The following is a 15,020-nucleotide window of genomic DNA, read 5'->3' on the forward strand; positions in this document are numbered from 1 at the left end:
CCACACCCAAAGCTGAGCCCATAGTTTACTGAGTAGTCACAATGTGATGATTCAATGCCAGGATTTGAAGCACAAGTCCCATGTTTTATGAGTTTTGCCTTCATTTTAGAGACAATTTAACCTCTGTAAGGGTGTTGGCTGGTTATCTGGCCCCAATGACTTCCTGTACACATGTGGGAGAGAGGGGATAAAACTTGGAACCAGAATTTCCACTTCTTGTGAAATTCTGTAATCTTGAATTTTGTTTTCACTCTGAATCAGAATGAAATGTTGAGTTTTGAAACTTCCAACTAAATTAATTTTTTAAAAACTAATTTCATGTCTATTTAAATATTTAATTTTGATAAAATCTAAATGTTTTGTTTAAATTGTGTCCTTTTTATATTATAATTTACAATATAAATTAAAATACATTTCAGAACAGAAAGTTGTTTTAAAATGAAAAATCAAAACATTCTGTACCAATAAGATCAAAATGGAAGGTTCCAACTTTATCAAAGAGCTCAACAAACTTTTATTGAAATTGACACATTCCCAAGAAACATTTCAATTTCAACAAATCAACATTTTCCAATGAGAAAACATTCAGTTGGAAATGTTTGATGAGCTTTACCAAAAATACTCAGAAGATTGGGCTTTTGACATTTACTTGTTGAAAAATATCCATTACAGTTTTCAGTGACTCCATGAAGAGGAAAAATGACTCACTTTAATCTATATGTCTCTTTATCTAGATGTAATGTGTTCATTACTATGGTACCTGAGTAACACAACATACAATATTTATTGGGTATATAATAAGATGCATCTACTTGTCATATTGTATCATGTAGACATGTTTGTTAATATCTAGGGATCCTATTGCATTGCTGAAAACCAATCAGTCGGGGGTGCAGAATATCTGAACAACACCAAGAAGGCCTATTTATCACCATCATCATGGCAAATCTGAAAGGGACATGGTCTTCTTGCAAATCAAGCACCACATAGATCAATCTCTGGCAAGGTGCTTAAGGTGGTCTGATTTTATATTCAGTCTATGTCCATTACTGGCAATTTTGTGATGTCTGTCCACACAGTCTGCCTGTTGCCATGATCCCAGCAGGAGATGCTTCTTAATGAGGAGAGGAGACTATAAAAAGAAATGGGAAACACCCCAAGGGACCCCCTCCTCCTCTCTCTCTCCCCCTATCCATTGATTCACTACACCAGAAGGAACAAAGGAAGCAGACACCGAACTGGAGAAAGGGTCCTGGCCTAAGAAGGTTGACCAGTAAAATGGTTGACAGCATGTGGTGAGTTTGAATTTAACATAGTTTGTTAAATTAGGCATTAATTGTGTTCTATCTTTATGCCTCCTTACGTGTGTCCACTTAAAATCTCTCTTTGTAGTTAATAAACTAGTTTTATTGTTTTATCTAATCCAGAATGTTTAAATTGAAGTGTTTGGGGAAACTCAATTTGAGGTAGCAAAATCTGTGCACATCATTTTCATTGATTAAATAATGGACCTATATACATTTGTATTGCCCAGGAGAGGGCTGGGCAGTACAGGACATATGTTCTGGGGGGAAATCTGGGACCTGGAGTGAGTTGGGGTCACCCTGCAGTGTAATCAGGCTGGTAAAAGCCCAAGTGTATCTGGCTGCTGCACACACACACACAAGTGTAGCTGGGAGTGATTTGCATGTGAGCAGCCCAGGTGGGAGCTCCTTCAGCAAAGCAGTGTAGGTATCCAGGTTAAAGGGCAGGGGGACACAGCTACTTGATAGGGAGCAGCTGATGGAGACAATGGGAATCAAAAACCTCTATCCAGTTCTTCAGCCTTCCTCAAAACCCCCATTTTGTTCCCATACACCACAGCTGGTGTAACTGTAAATCCACAGATGCCACTGAAGGGCCCAAAAATTGACAGCAGCTGCTGCTATAAAAGTATCCACATCTTTTGAGTAATGTCCAGCACTGGCTATGACCATGCCCAAATATTTGACAGCTGCCGTCTCCTTAATGTCCCATCCAGACAGGTTAATATTGAGCTGGTTGTAATCTAGAGATAGAGGCTGTTTGATGGTAATGGCCAGGAACTTGGTTTTATCTGGATTAATAACCAGGCCAATGGGTGCTGCTTTTTACCCAACCACATCAGCCACCAGCTGCATTGATTCACCAAGCTGAGCCAACAGAACAATGTCACTGGCACATTTGAGACCTCAAAGCATAATGGTGTTCAACTCCACGCTACCAACAGCTGCCTCTGCAAGCTTATCCATAAACCACTCAGTGCTGATTGAGCCCTTTTAGGGTCAGTTTGTTCATGTTGTAAGGTTCTTTGTACTGAGGCTGACCACTTATGAACACCTGGTCTGTTATCCTTGCAGCTGAAAGGACTTAGGCTTTCCTTACTATTGAGGCAAAAGTACTGTTCCAGGATCCTGCATGTTAGTAACAAATGTAAAACTGGTGCCTGAAATGTTCAAACATTGTCTAAAACCGTTAAAGCTGTTCTCCTCATCAAGCAGTGGAAAATTGTGAACACTGACATCTGTGATTTGTCTGAAGTTCACTGGCAAAGAAGCAGCGAAAAGAAAGTTGAGGACTATATGGTTTTGTTCTCAGTGAGCCCAGATAGGATGCTCCAACAACAGGTGGCCATTGCATTTCCACCCAATGCCCACTGGGCATTGCAGGGTTGGCAGGTGATTAATAAGTGACTTATCAATGTCCAATTCCATACCAGCTGTGGGCATCTCACCATAATCGTGATGTATGATTCCACAAACACAAAGGCCAACAATGTGGCTGCAAATAATTGTTACCCACAACTGCTGTCAGTCTTTAATGAAACTTGGAGAAGAAATGTCTTCATGATCCTGAGTGACTTTAATTTGTAGGTAGGAAAGGATAATGACACCAGGGAAAATACGCTCAGGAAGTTTGTTATCAGGCAGAACAATAGAAATGGTCAGTGACTGCTAGAGTTTGCAGCTGCCAAAGATATGGTGATTGCTGACTCACTCTTCAGTCATCCAAAGATTCACAAGCAGACCTGGTGCAGCCTAGATGGTCTCACCAGGACTGTTATTGATCATGTCCTCATTAATAGTAATTGGCAGTCAGTGGTCATAGACATAGGAGTTCGCAGCAATGATGAACTTGACACTCACCATTGGCTTCTGCTGACAAAAGTACCCCTCCAACTTTGCAGACAGACAATGGTCAAAATGAGCCTGATTCAACTAAAAGCTCTTATTACAACTAATCTATCAGGTGGCTTTCTATTCTGACCATCATAAAGCCATGAAATCATTAGAGACTGAAGTCTCACTCACTCTGTCATCTGATAAGGAATGGCGTTGTGTCAGATCATCTGTGCTGATGACTGCCAGCTCAGTGCTGGGGCCTCGGCCCTTCAAACACCACGTATGGATCAGTGAAACTGTTCTCGTAGCAGCTATAACTAAGAAGAAAAGAGGCTACTATTTGGTCTTCAAAGAAAGGTTGGCAAGAGCAAAAGCACAGGCTGAATGGGTTCCACTTTGGGACGTTGTCAACTCATTATGTAAGAAAGATAAGGAATCCCCGCTGGTTGACCAGGCAGCCGGTTCAGAACAGGCTGCCACTGGGCATGATCTGTATACCCTCTATTCAACTTTAGTAGTATTTGCAGAAGACTGTGGCACCAGTTTTTCCAGTAACGATTTGGGATGGCAGCGTCAGCCAGAGTCCGCAGGGTCAGTTGTGTCCGTGGAAAGATCAATTCAAAACACTCCTTAATTGTCTGTTATCTGTAGTCCCTCTTCCACCTGAAGTGCAGGAAGTTCCAGTAGAGCCACCTTCCTTCAACCAAGAAGAGATCTGGACTGTAGACCATAAGGTGAAGTCTGGGAAGTCACCAGGGGTTTGTAAAATTACTCCTGAGTTGCTGAAAATAGGCGAGAGTATTTATTGTTGTACCATGGCTGCATAGGCTCTTCCAGACCATTTAGCATACCAATATTGTCCCTGAATACTTCTTCCCTCTGGTCAAAAAGGGCAATAAACCTGCATGTAGCAACTCTAGAGGTATTATGCTATTGTCAGTCCCAGGGAAAGTCTTCTCTTCCATGTTAATGTCTCAAATCAATGATGCACTTTGTGACAAAGCTGCATTCAAGTCAATGGCAGGTGCATGGCATGGTTTCCAATCTTCACAGGAATGTGGCATGGCTGTGTTCTGTCACCAATGTTGTTCAACATCAGAGGTTCTGTTTAGCTTTGGGGTAGCTGTGTTGCAGGCTGAGTAAACACATTAGCTAATGAGTTGGTTCCTTGATTTTTCAGATCTGTTTGAATGAGCACTCTTTGATCATTGAAGCTTTCCCATTTTCCTCATTCTCCCTTCCTTTTCTCCAGTGTGAACCCACACACACACACCTCCAAGAACCCTATTTAGTTAAAATATCCATTTCTTTTAGATAACATAGCAAAGGCCTACGTGTGTGGGCCTTTCCCCCTAGTTTGAATTTACCTGCTTTGGTTTAACATTAAATGCTTTCTCTCCCTCTAGTATGATTCATAGCTTCCAACAGAACAGTCCTGGGTTTTCCCAATGCATGCTGGGTGATTGCCGGCATCCTGGGTCTGTCTGACAGCAAGAGGCATCTTCTCTAAACTGAGTTGTTCCTTAAGCAACAGGTCAGCAGCTCCTCCTCATGTCTGCTTCTCTCAGCAGCAGCAGCAGTCCCACTGTTCACAGCAAAGGGTGGGGCAAAGTAGAGCTGGAGATAGCTGCTGCTGGGAGAGAGGAAGCTGGCAGGAAGTGAAGGAGGGACCAATAAGCTGCCAGGTGAAGCACCTGCATGGACATAGAGGCAGTATTAGGAGCAGCCATGTGGAGAAAGGAGGACTAGAGGGGGGAAACATTGAAGCAGACACGGGGATGGGGTGAGCTGTGGTGGGACAGTGAGAGCAAAAGTGGGAAGGGAAACAATCATCAGTGAAAAAGTGGGAGAAGGAGAGGAGGAGCATAGAATCATAGAATCATAGAATATCAGGGTTGGAAGGGACCCCAGAAGGTCATCTAGTCCAACCCCCTGCTCAAAGCAGGACCAATTCCCAGTTAAATCATCCCAGCCAGGGCTTTGTCAAGCCTGACCTTAAAAACCTCTAAGGAAGGAGATTCTACCACCTCCCTAGGTAACGCATTCCAGTGTTTCACCACCCTCTTAGTGAAAAAGTTTTTCCTAATATCCAATCTAAACCTCCCCCACTGCAACTTGAGACCATTACTCCTCGTTCTGTCATCTGCTACCATTGAGAACAGTCTAGAGCCATCCTCTTTGGAACCCCCTTTCAGGTAGTTGAAAGCAGCTATCAAATCCCCCCTCATTCTTCTCTTCTGCAGGCTAAACAATCCCAGCTCCCTCAGCCTCTCCTCATAAGTCATGTGTTCCAGTCCCCTAATCATTTTTGTTGCCCTTCGCTGGACTCTCTCCAATTTATCCACATCCTTCTTGAAGTGTGGGGCCCAAAACTGGACACAGTACTCCAGATGAGGCCTCACCAATGTCGAATAGAGGGGAACGATCACGTCCCTCGATCTGCTCGCTATGCCCCTACTTATACATCCCAAAATGCCATTGGCCTTCTTGGCAATAAGGGCACACTGCTGACTCATATCCAGCTTCTCGTCCACTGTCACCCCTAGGTCCTTTTCTGCAGAACTGCTGCCTAGCCATTCGGTCCCTAGTCTGTAGCTGTGCATTGGGTTCTTCCGTCCTAAGTGCAGGACCCTGCAGTTATCCTTATTGAACCTCATCAGATTCCTTTTGGCCCAATCTTCCAATTGGTCTAGGTCCTTCTGTATCCTATCCCTCCCCTCCAGCGTATCTACCACTCCTCCCAGTTTAGTATCATCCGCAAATTTGCTGAGAGTGCAATCCACACCATCCTCCAGATCATTTATGAAGATATTGAATAAAACCGGCCCCAGGACCGACCCTTGGGGCACTCCACTTGATACCGGCTGCCAACTAGACATGGAGCCATTGATCACTACCCGTTGAGCCCGACAATTTAGCCAGCTTTCTACCCACCTTATAGTGCATTCATCCAGCCCATACTTCCTTAACTTGCTGACAAGAATACTATGGGAGACCGTGTCAAAAGCTTTGCTAAAGTCAAGAAACAATACATCCACTGCTTTCCCTTCATCCACAGAACCAGTAATCTCATCATAAAAGGCGATTAGATTAGTCAGGCATGACCTTCCCTTGGTGAATCCATGCTGGCTGTTCCTGATCACTTTCCTCTCATGCAAGTGCTTCAGGATTGATTCTTTCAGGACCTGCTCCATGATTTTTCCAGGGACTGAGGTGAGGCTGACTGGCCTGTAGTTCCCAGGATCTTCCTTCTTCCCTTTTTTAAAGATTGGCACTACATTAGCCTTTTTCCAGTCATCCGGGACTTCCCCGGTTCGCCACGAGTTTTCAAAGATAATGGCCAGTGGCTCTGCAATCACAGCCGCCAATTCCTTCAGCACTCTCGGATGCAACTCGTCCGGCACCATGGACTTGTGCACGTCCAGCTTTTCTAAATAGTCCCTAACCGCCTCTATCTCCACAGAGGGCTGGCCATCTCTTCCGCATTTTGTGATGCCCAGCGCAGCAGTCTGGGAGCTGACCTTGTTAGTGAAAACAGAGGCAAAAAAAGCATTGAGTACATTAGCTTTTTCCACATCCTCTGTCACTAGGTTGCCTCCCTCATTCAGTAAGGGGCCCACACATTCCTTGGCTTTCTTCTTGTTGCCAACATACCTGAAGAAACCCTTCTTGTTACTCTTGACATCTCTGGCTAGCTGCAGCTCCAGGTGCGATTTGGCCCTCATGATAACATTCCTACATGCCCGAGCAATATTTTTATACTCTTCCCTGGTCATATGTCCAACCTTCCACTTCTTGTAAGCTTCTTTTTTATGTTTAAGATCCGCTAGGATTTCATCATTAAGCCAAGTTGGTCGCCTGCCATATTTACTATTCTTTCGACTCATCGGGATGGTTTGTCCCTGTAACCTCAACAGGGATTCCTTGAAATACAGCCAGCTCTCCTGGACTCCTTTCCCCTTCAAGTTAGTCCCCCAGGGGATCCTGGCCATCCGTTCCCTGAGGGAGTCGAAGTCTGCTTTCCTGAAGTCCAGGGTCCGTATCCTGCTGCTTACCTTTCTTCCCTGCGTCAGGATCCTGAACTCAACCAACTCATGGTCACTGCCTCCCAGATTCCCATCCACTTTTGCTTCCCCCACTAATTCTACCCGGTTTGTGAGCAGCAGGTCAAGAAAAGCACCCCCCCTAGTTGGCTCCTCTAGCACTTGCGCCAGGAAATTGTCCCCTACGCTTTTCAAAAACTTCCTGGATTGTCTATGCACCGCTGTATTGCTCCCCCAGCAGATATCAGGAAAATTAAAGTCACCCATGAGAATCAGGGCATGCGATCTAGTAGCTTCCGTGAGCTGCCGGAAGAAAGCCTCATCCACCTAATCCCCCTGGTCCGGTGGTCTATAGCAGACTCCCACCACTACATCACTCTTGTTGCACACACTTCTAAACTTAATCCAGAGACACTCAGGTTTTTCTGCAGTTTCGTACCGGAGCTCTGAGCAGTCATACTGCTCCCTTACATACAGTGCTACTCCCCCACCTTTTCTGCCCTGCCTGTCCTTCCTTAACAGTTTATAACCATCCATGACAGTACTCCAGTCATATGAGTTATCCCACCAAGTCTCTGTTATTCCGATCACGTCATAGTTCCTTGACATCACCAGGACCTCCAGTTCTCCCTGCTTGTTTCCAAGGCTTTGTGCATTTGTATATAAGCACTTGAGATAACCTGTTGATCGCCCCTCATTGCCAGTATGAGGCAGGAGCCCTCCCCTCACAGACATTCCTGCCTGTGCTTCCTCCCGGTATCCTGCTTTCCCACTTACCTCAGGGCTTTGGTCTCCTTCAGTCCTCAGACCCTGATTTATGCCATGGTGATTAGAATGGTATAAATTTAAAGAGACTGGAAGATAAGAAGACTTTTAAAAAGTGACTGATTTCAGTTCCTTAAATTTTGGGAGCCTAAGATACCATAAGGGAGCTTAACTTTCAGAAAGTGCTAAACACACATCCTCAGAATCAGGTCTCTTTAAGGTACCCCAAAATTACAGCACTCCAAATCACTAGTTTTTTTTGAAAAATCTTGGCTAGACAGCAATAGCTTTGCCATCCGGTGGCTAACAGCTATGCAAGGGTGCCAGGGAGGGAACAGCTGCTACACTTTCTCCCTGACTTGTGTATGCATGCAAGGTCAGCCATAATGTAGCCCAGAATGCAATGCATGCCATGGTGACCACAGGGGTGCTGGATATTCTTTCTGTGTGAAAATGTCAGAAGAAAGTAATTTTTTTCACTTTCAGATGGGAACTTTCATTTCAGCACAGTTGTTTTTAGGGAAAACCAGATTTAGCAACCCAAGGTTATTGATACAGAGATCATCATTTAAAAAAAACTAAAATCAATCCTAACAATTCCTACATTCAGAGTAGCAGCCGTGTTAGTCTGTATTCGCAAAAAGAAAAGGAGTACTTGTGGCACCTTAGAGACTAACAAATTTATTTGAGCATAAGCTTTCGTGAGCTACAGCTCACTTGCATCTGATGAAGTGAGCTGTAGCTCACGAAAGCTTATGCTCAAATAAATTTGTTAGTCTCTAAGGTGCCACAAGTACTCCTTTTCTTTTTGCCAATTCCTACATTGGTATCGGATATAACTCCGCTTCCCCCTATATTTAACATAGCAATATCTATGGGTAATATCCGATGGGGCAATCCTGCCATTTCAATGGTGACCACTGTACTTGGTTTAGGATAATGTAAACTCCTTTGACTTCAGGTGCCAGCAAGTTTTAGCCCTATTTTGCTTTTTTGTTGTTTTTGTGTGTGTGTGTGTGTGTGTTTTGAAAAAATAAAGGGATCTTAGGTGCTACAGACATAGATCCTAGGAAATAAAGCTAGTGATGAAGAAACCTTTAAGCCCATCTGTCACATACAGATGTCACATATTGTGCAGAGAAGAGAGGCTTTGCAGGGTGTATGTTGTTCCTTTAAACTAGAGGGAGGAGTTTTGTGTCATTGAGAACAGATGGGAAAAGGAAGGGGAAAGCACCCAAATCTTCCTCCTCACTGTCATACTTGGAGAAGCATGTTTTGGTGTTTGCATGTTATTTATCTGTAAGGTTCCACACCTGATATTGTTTTGTATGGTGCTTTATAACATTAGATTTCCACAACAGCAATAAAACCCCTATTTTAACAGTATTCATAAGTTAGAAATACTGTGAATAAGATATCTAAGTCAAGGTAGGTACAGGGAAGTGAGCTATAATAGAAACTAGAAATGACTTGATCCATCCTCAAAAGAAAAATATCCCAATTCATTACTTTATTTTCTTAAGCTAAGCTACATAAAACCTTATTCTGTCTCTTTCCAGTAGTCTTGGTTTAGTGCGGGGGCTCAGTCAGAATGGAATCTCATGTAAGTAACGAGAGAAATGAGAATAGTGGTCTCAGGCTAGTTCCCAGTGGACATTTGTCCTCATTATAAAACCACCAAAGCCACCACATAATTTAGCAGAGCTGTGTGAAGGAGCATTCATAACACCTGTGCCTGGCTTTCTCACAGAATAGTGCAGATGCAGTGTACTTGCTTCCGACCAGGGTTTGGCCACAGAAGTCTTTTCCGTTCAAACATTTGGGTCTCAGCAAAGCTACTCCAATCTGCTAACTACCACATGAGAGTCAAAAGTTGTCCCACTCGACTTCAGGATTAGCTATTGTGTTGATATTCAGTTCATCCAGCGCAAGGCTGGCTTAATGGATTTATAAACCTGTTATTATTCAGGGGGTGTTAGCAGAAGAAATCTACAAGCTTCAAAGAGTTTTCTTTCTTTCTTTACATAATTTCCCGCCCTCTAATTTACATACTAGATGAGGCATAACCAAACCAAAGTGAGCACAAACCCATGTTCTGCAAGCAAAACCTATATGTGAAAGTTGGGCAGTTAGACAGCTTCCCAATTTGTATGCACAAAACTGATGCATACCCACATGAGAGCAGGCAAAAAGGTGCATGAACCAAAGTGGGTGTGCAAAATCAAAGACCAGGGCTTAAAATGTATCCTTAAGTACAACTTTTAAGTCTGCTTGGTGATCGGACACTAGAGTAAATCAGCAATCTCCTTCCTCTGGTGTCTGGACACACCTGAAGCTGAGACTCAATTTGGGACCTTTGTGGTCCAAGCCCACGAGCCTTGCCAGCTGAACCACAGAAAGGACCCTATTTTAGCCATGCCACAAGGAGCCGTGCTAGACTTGCTGCTGGAAGTTTCCCTGTGCATATCTTACATCAGCTGAAAATAATCATATTTAATCCAAACAGGAAATGGTTTGCTCACACCACCACAGCCAGCACACAGGGCGTTGCTGTTATCACTGTGCTGAACAACAAGGTTCAAAATATAGATACAGGAAAAGATACAGTGCATCACCTACGGTGCAGATGTATGTGTCAAATGAAGGCAAAGTATCATAATGGTTATGTTCATTTTAATCATCTGCCTTTTAGAAACATGCTGCTCACGCAAGCCTAGCCCAGCTAACACCAGGTTCTGTTTGCTCATGTTTTTGAAACCAGCTTTGTGGTTTCCCTTCCCAGTTTGTCTGCTTCTGCAGCAACAGTCTAACCTACTATCATGGACATGCTGGGGAACGGATTTTGAATTAAATGGCATCAGACTATAAACCTGTGTAATTTCCCATTATTAAATGAATCAGACAAAGGTAACTTGATTACTGAGAAGTGAGCTTTCAAAAGTGTGCCCGGGTTTGCATAAGCATCAAAAAGTTTATAAAGTTTATCTATACTGCCCGTTATTGTACAATAGAGATTGACTCCATCCATTCTCCAGGATCCTTTCTTCCCAGCCTACACCCTTGAACTCTCACCCCTCTCTCTTGTGATACACACTCCCCTCATGAAACACACACACAGTCAACATCAATAGGCCAAGCAACTGTGGCAACTTCTTGTTTGAGGTCTGCACACCACTGAATTCAAATTTAATGTGACCTATGGCTATCTGTTCAAGGGACAGTTTTCCAAACTATAGTTCATGGAGGACTCCTTGGTGGTCTGCAGGATGCTCACATGGTGCTGGTTCTCTCTCAGAAGAACATAGGATCTAGTTCGAGATAGACTGCTTGTCTGCTCATGGAAATTCCTGTCTCTGGCAGCAACTAGTGCCAGATGGTAAAACTAAAAGTGCAAAAACAACCTATGATGGACAATTATTAAATAACCTACCCCAGAAGATATTTCTCCCAATCAGTTAGTTAAGCATGAGAATTTACATAACTTCTAAAAAATACCCTAGCTAAAATTGAAAGGACACTAAGGGCCTGTTGCAGTGTTGTTGTAGCCATGTTCATCCTAAGATGTGAGAGAGTTAGGTGAGGTAATATCTTTTATTGGACTAACTACTGTTACCTCACCTTCTTTGTCTCTCTCCTAAGTGCCTGTGTCACTTCTGAAAAAGGGACTTGCATGTTCTTGAAATGTTACTCCCTAACTAATGTATGTAGGCTTAAGAAGGATTAGATTTTTATTGGTAAATGTTGTTAAACCTCAATTTCACCATACACATACAAACCGACAAAAAAGATTGCCATAGATAATAATCAAAATGTACAGATAGGGAAAGGGGAGTGGGATAGTTCAGTGGTTTGAGCATTGGCCTGCTAAACCCAGAGTTTTGAGTTCAATCCTTGAGGGGGCCATTTAGGGATCTGGGGCAAAAATTGGGGATTAGTCCTGCTTTGAGCAGGGGGTTGGACTAGATGACCTCCTGAGGTCCCTTCTGACCCTGAGATTCTATGAAAGTGAGAAAAATGCTGCTGCAGAACTTGAGGATTTCATTTAAGGATATTTACATTATATTTTGAGATGCTGACAATTTGTGTTGCATTAGTCATAAAGCTTCAGCTTTTTTAATCTTAGTTACTGATATTAAATCATTTTTGTTTGACACCCCATTGTGTGACTGCCCCGCATATTTTACCACAATAAAATTTTCCCACAATTTTACATCAATAAAAATTGAAAAAATGCTTAGAGATGAACATCAATCTTATCCATTGAAATTATTTTCAAAAAATTTAATTCTGCCAAGCCTAGATATAATTGTGGCTGCTCTGATTACCCATAGCTGAGGCTACAGCAATTTCCACTGCGCACAGCAGACGAAGGAGCCACAGGGAGGTGGATGCAACTCCCTGATCCTGAAGCCAATTCTGCATTGGCCTCCATTGTAGATAAGAGCAGCCTCAGAGCTTCTCTAAACTATGCCAGCTGGCTATGGTCCCTAGAGGGCTAAAATAGCAGAAGAAAGTATATGCCAACTTCAAACTTAGGAAGAGAGCACAAAGTCACAAGTAAGGCAACTAATTATTATTATTATTAATTATTTGTATCACCATGGTGAGTCCTAGTCATGGACCAGGACACATTGTAATAAATGCTGTACAAACACAAACCAAAAAGATCCAGCAATCCGTCGAAATATCGAGGTCCTACACAAATTTCTGAAGGCAAACAACATTATATATTCTTGGACTTCTTGCATCCATATACTGAACTAATTTCAGTACCACTGTCTCGTATTTTTTAATTCCACATCTACTGACTCTATAAAAGATGTTTACATATTTCCTGATTCCTAAGAAAATTCCAGCATCCATATTTTTATTGGATTTTAAACCTTTGAATCAAATTCTTATTGTAATCTTTGAGTCTCCTTCAGATCAAGAAAGACTGATGACAAAGGTCTGGAGTTAAATTGTAATAGTAAATAAATTGTATCTTCCCAGCAGTACCTAAATGTTTATATCCCCCCAGAAAGGTTAGAAGGAAACATTTCTTTCCTGGCACATTTTTTCTTTGCTGAGATTTACTGTTTCATTTCTTTTTCTTGCTACATTTTGCCTTGTCAGAGATGTTTTAAAGTATTTGCTTCATGAATGGAATAGCGTTGTGAAATTTTTGAACTGAGGATAAAGTGAGTAAAAATGAGTTTAGTGAAGAAAAGTCCAATTATGCAAATTAGTTTCCCTTGATTGATTCAATTTAATCAGAATTTGAATGAAATAGTTTTTACTTCAGTTTTACATTCTGTTTTCAAACTCTGTGATTGAGGAAGCAACATGTGTATATTTTTTAAATTTCTTACCAATACTCCAGGGGACATTGATAGCTTGATTCTGGAAAGAGTTACTCCCATATGACTCTAATAACTATGTCTCCAATCCATCTTTCCATGCTCAGTGCTATTTAAGTCAAAGGGTCTCTGAACAGACACAAGATTCCACCTGCACAGACCCAGCTGCAGGATCAGGATTTATATTGATGATTGTAACTCTTTCCAGGCTTGGGCCTTTAATTGTTAGGCTCTTACCAGGTTGAATAATCTGGTCTAATTTAACTGAGATAAAAGTAGTTTTGATTTAGCTTTCTAAATTTGGAACATTTCAACCAGCTCTACTTATTAGTTATAAAATTATAAGTTACAAATTAGCAATACTAATTACATATTATCATAGTATACAATCTGAGATCTGAGATAAAAGGGCTTGATTTTTTGAGGATGGATGCTCAGTGTTTTCTGAAAACCAGGCCCTTTAAAGATGTGTGTTATGTCCAAAAGCTTGGCCATCCAACATCAGTAGTTGATTTTGCAAATCTAGACCATAGCAGTTAGTTCTATTAAACTCTTATCATCCAAAATAAAATCCTTTAGTTATACGAGTGATATTCAGACTGAGGCTCCTAAGCCACAAGTGGCTCTATAATGTATCTCCTGCAGCTCTTTGTAGCACATAATAGGCAGACACCGTGTGATTAAATACATAGTACTATAATAAATGAAACAATGAATTCACATGACTGTGGCTCTTTTGGGTAATGTTGATCGCTAATTTGGCTCGTGAGCCACTGAGGTCTGAGTATCGCGGAGTTATACCATTCCTTAAGTGAACTTGGGTGATTAACTTTTACTTGTTTTACTGTCTGTTATTGCCTCAGCAATTTATAGAACATCCTTATGCACACAATTATTAAAAATTTACTAGTGAAGATATGACACCAGATGCAACAGAGTCCCAGAATGCCAATGGGTAGAACGTGCCTGAGCCTTCCGTTGATGCACTCAGGAAGAGTGCCAGTAAAATCCCTCCTTCACAGCCTGTTCTCTCATCATATCCCCAAAAGTACAAAGCCTGCAAAACAGGGCAGGGAACGATTAAGGAGGAGGAGGCAGTGTTAGCTAAATCAGGAGAGGGAAGGCAGCTGCACCCCTCCACGGATTTATGTTACATGCACGCTCGTCCTTTGCTCTCTGGAGCTCTGGGAGGGATCGTACTTCTCTTGAGGCACACTCTCACCTAACTTCCCTGGGGAGGAGCAGTAATCCAAGAGGGGCACTGCCCAGTGGAGGCACTTACTGGGGCATCAATAAACTGTGCCATCTAGCCCTATGGATGTACTGAATATGAACTGCACATGTCCCTCATGGGTTTAAGGAAATGATAGTTTGTTGACCAAAAAGGGATTAGTTCTAATTTGACAACAGCCTCAGTAGTGGTCTTGGACGCCCATCATATAACATTGTGCTCCTTTAAGAATGAGACAGTGAAGAAGTAAATGGGAAAATCACACAATTAGAAAGGTCCAGATAGAGTTGAGAATATGGCACTAGGAGAAATGGGAGGACAGTAATTTGAGATTCCTATTTCCCATCTGCTCATACCAGAAGGATAAAAAAGTGAGGTAGGGATTATGTGAACTAAAAGGCCAAGCAAAGGTTCAATTTACTTATATTAAAGCATCTGTGATTTAAAAAAAAAGGCTATGTAGTAGTTTGCTGCATGGTAATTATATTAAATTCAGTACTGG

This window comes from Lepidochelys kempii, chromosome 6, assembly GCF_965140285.1.
Source record: "Lepidochelys kempii isolate rLepKem1 chromosome 6, rLepKem1.hap1, whole genome shotgun sequence".
NCBI lineage: Eukaryota > Metazoa > Chordata > Testudines > Cheloniidae > Lepidochelys > Lepidochelys kempii.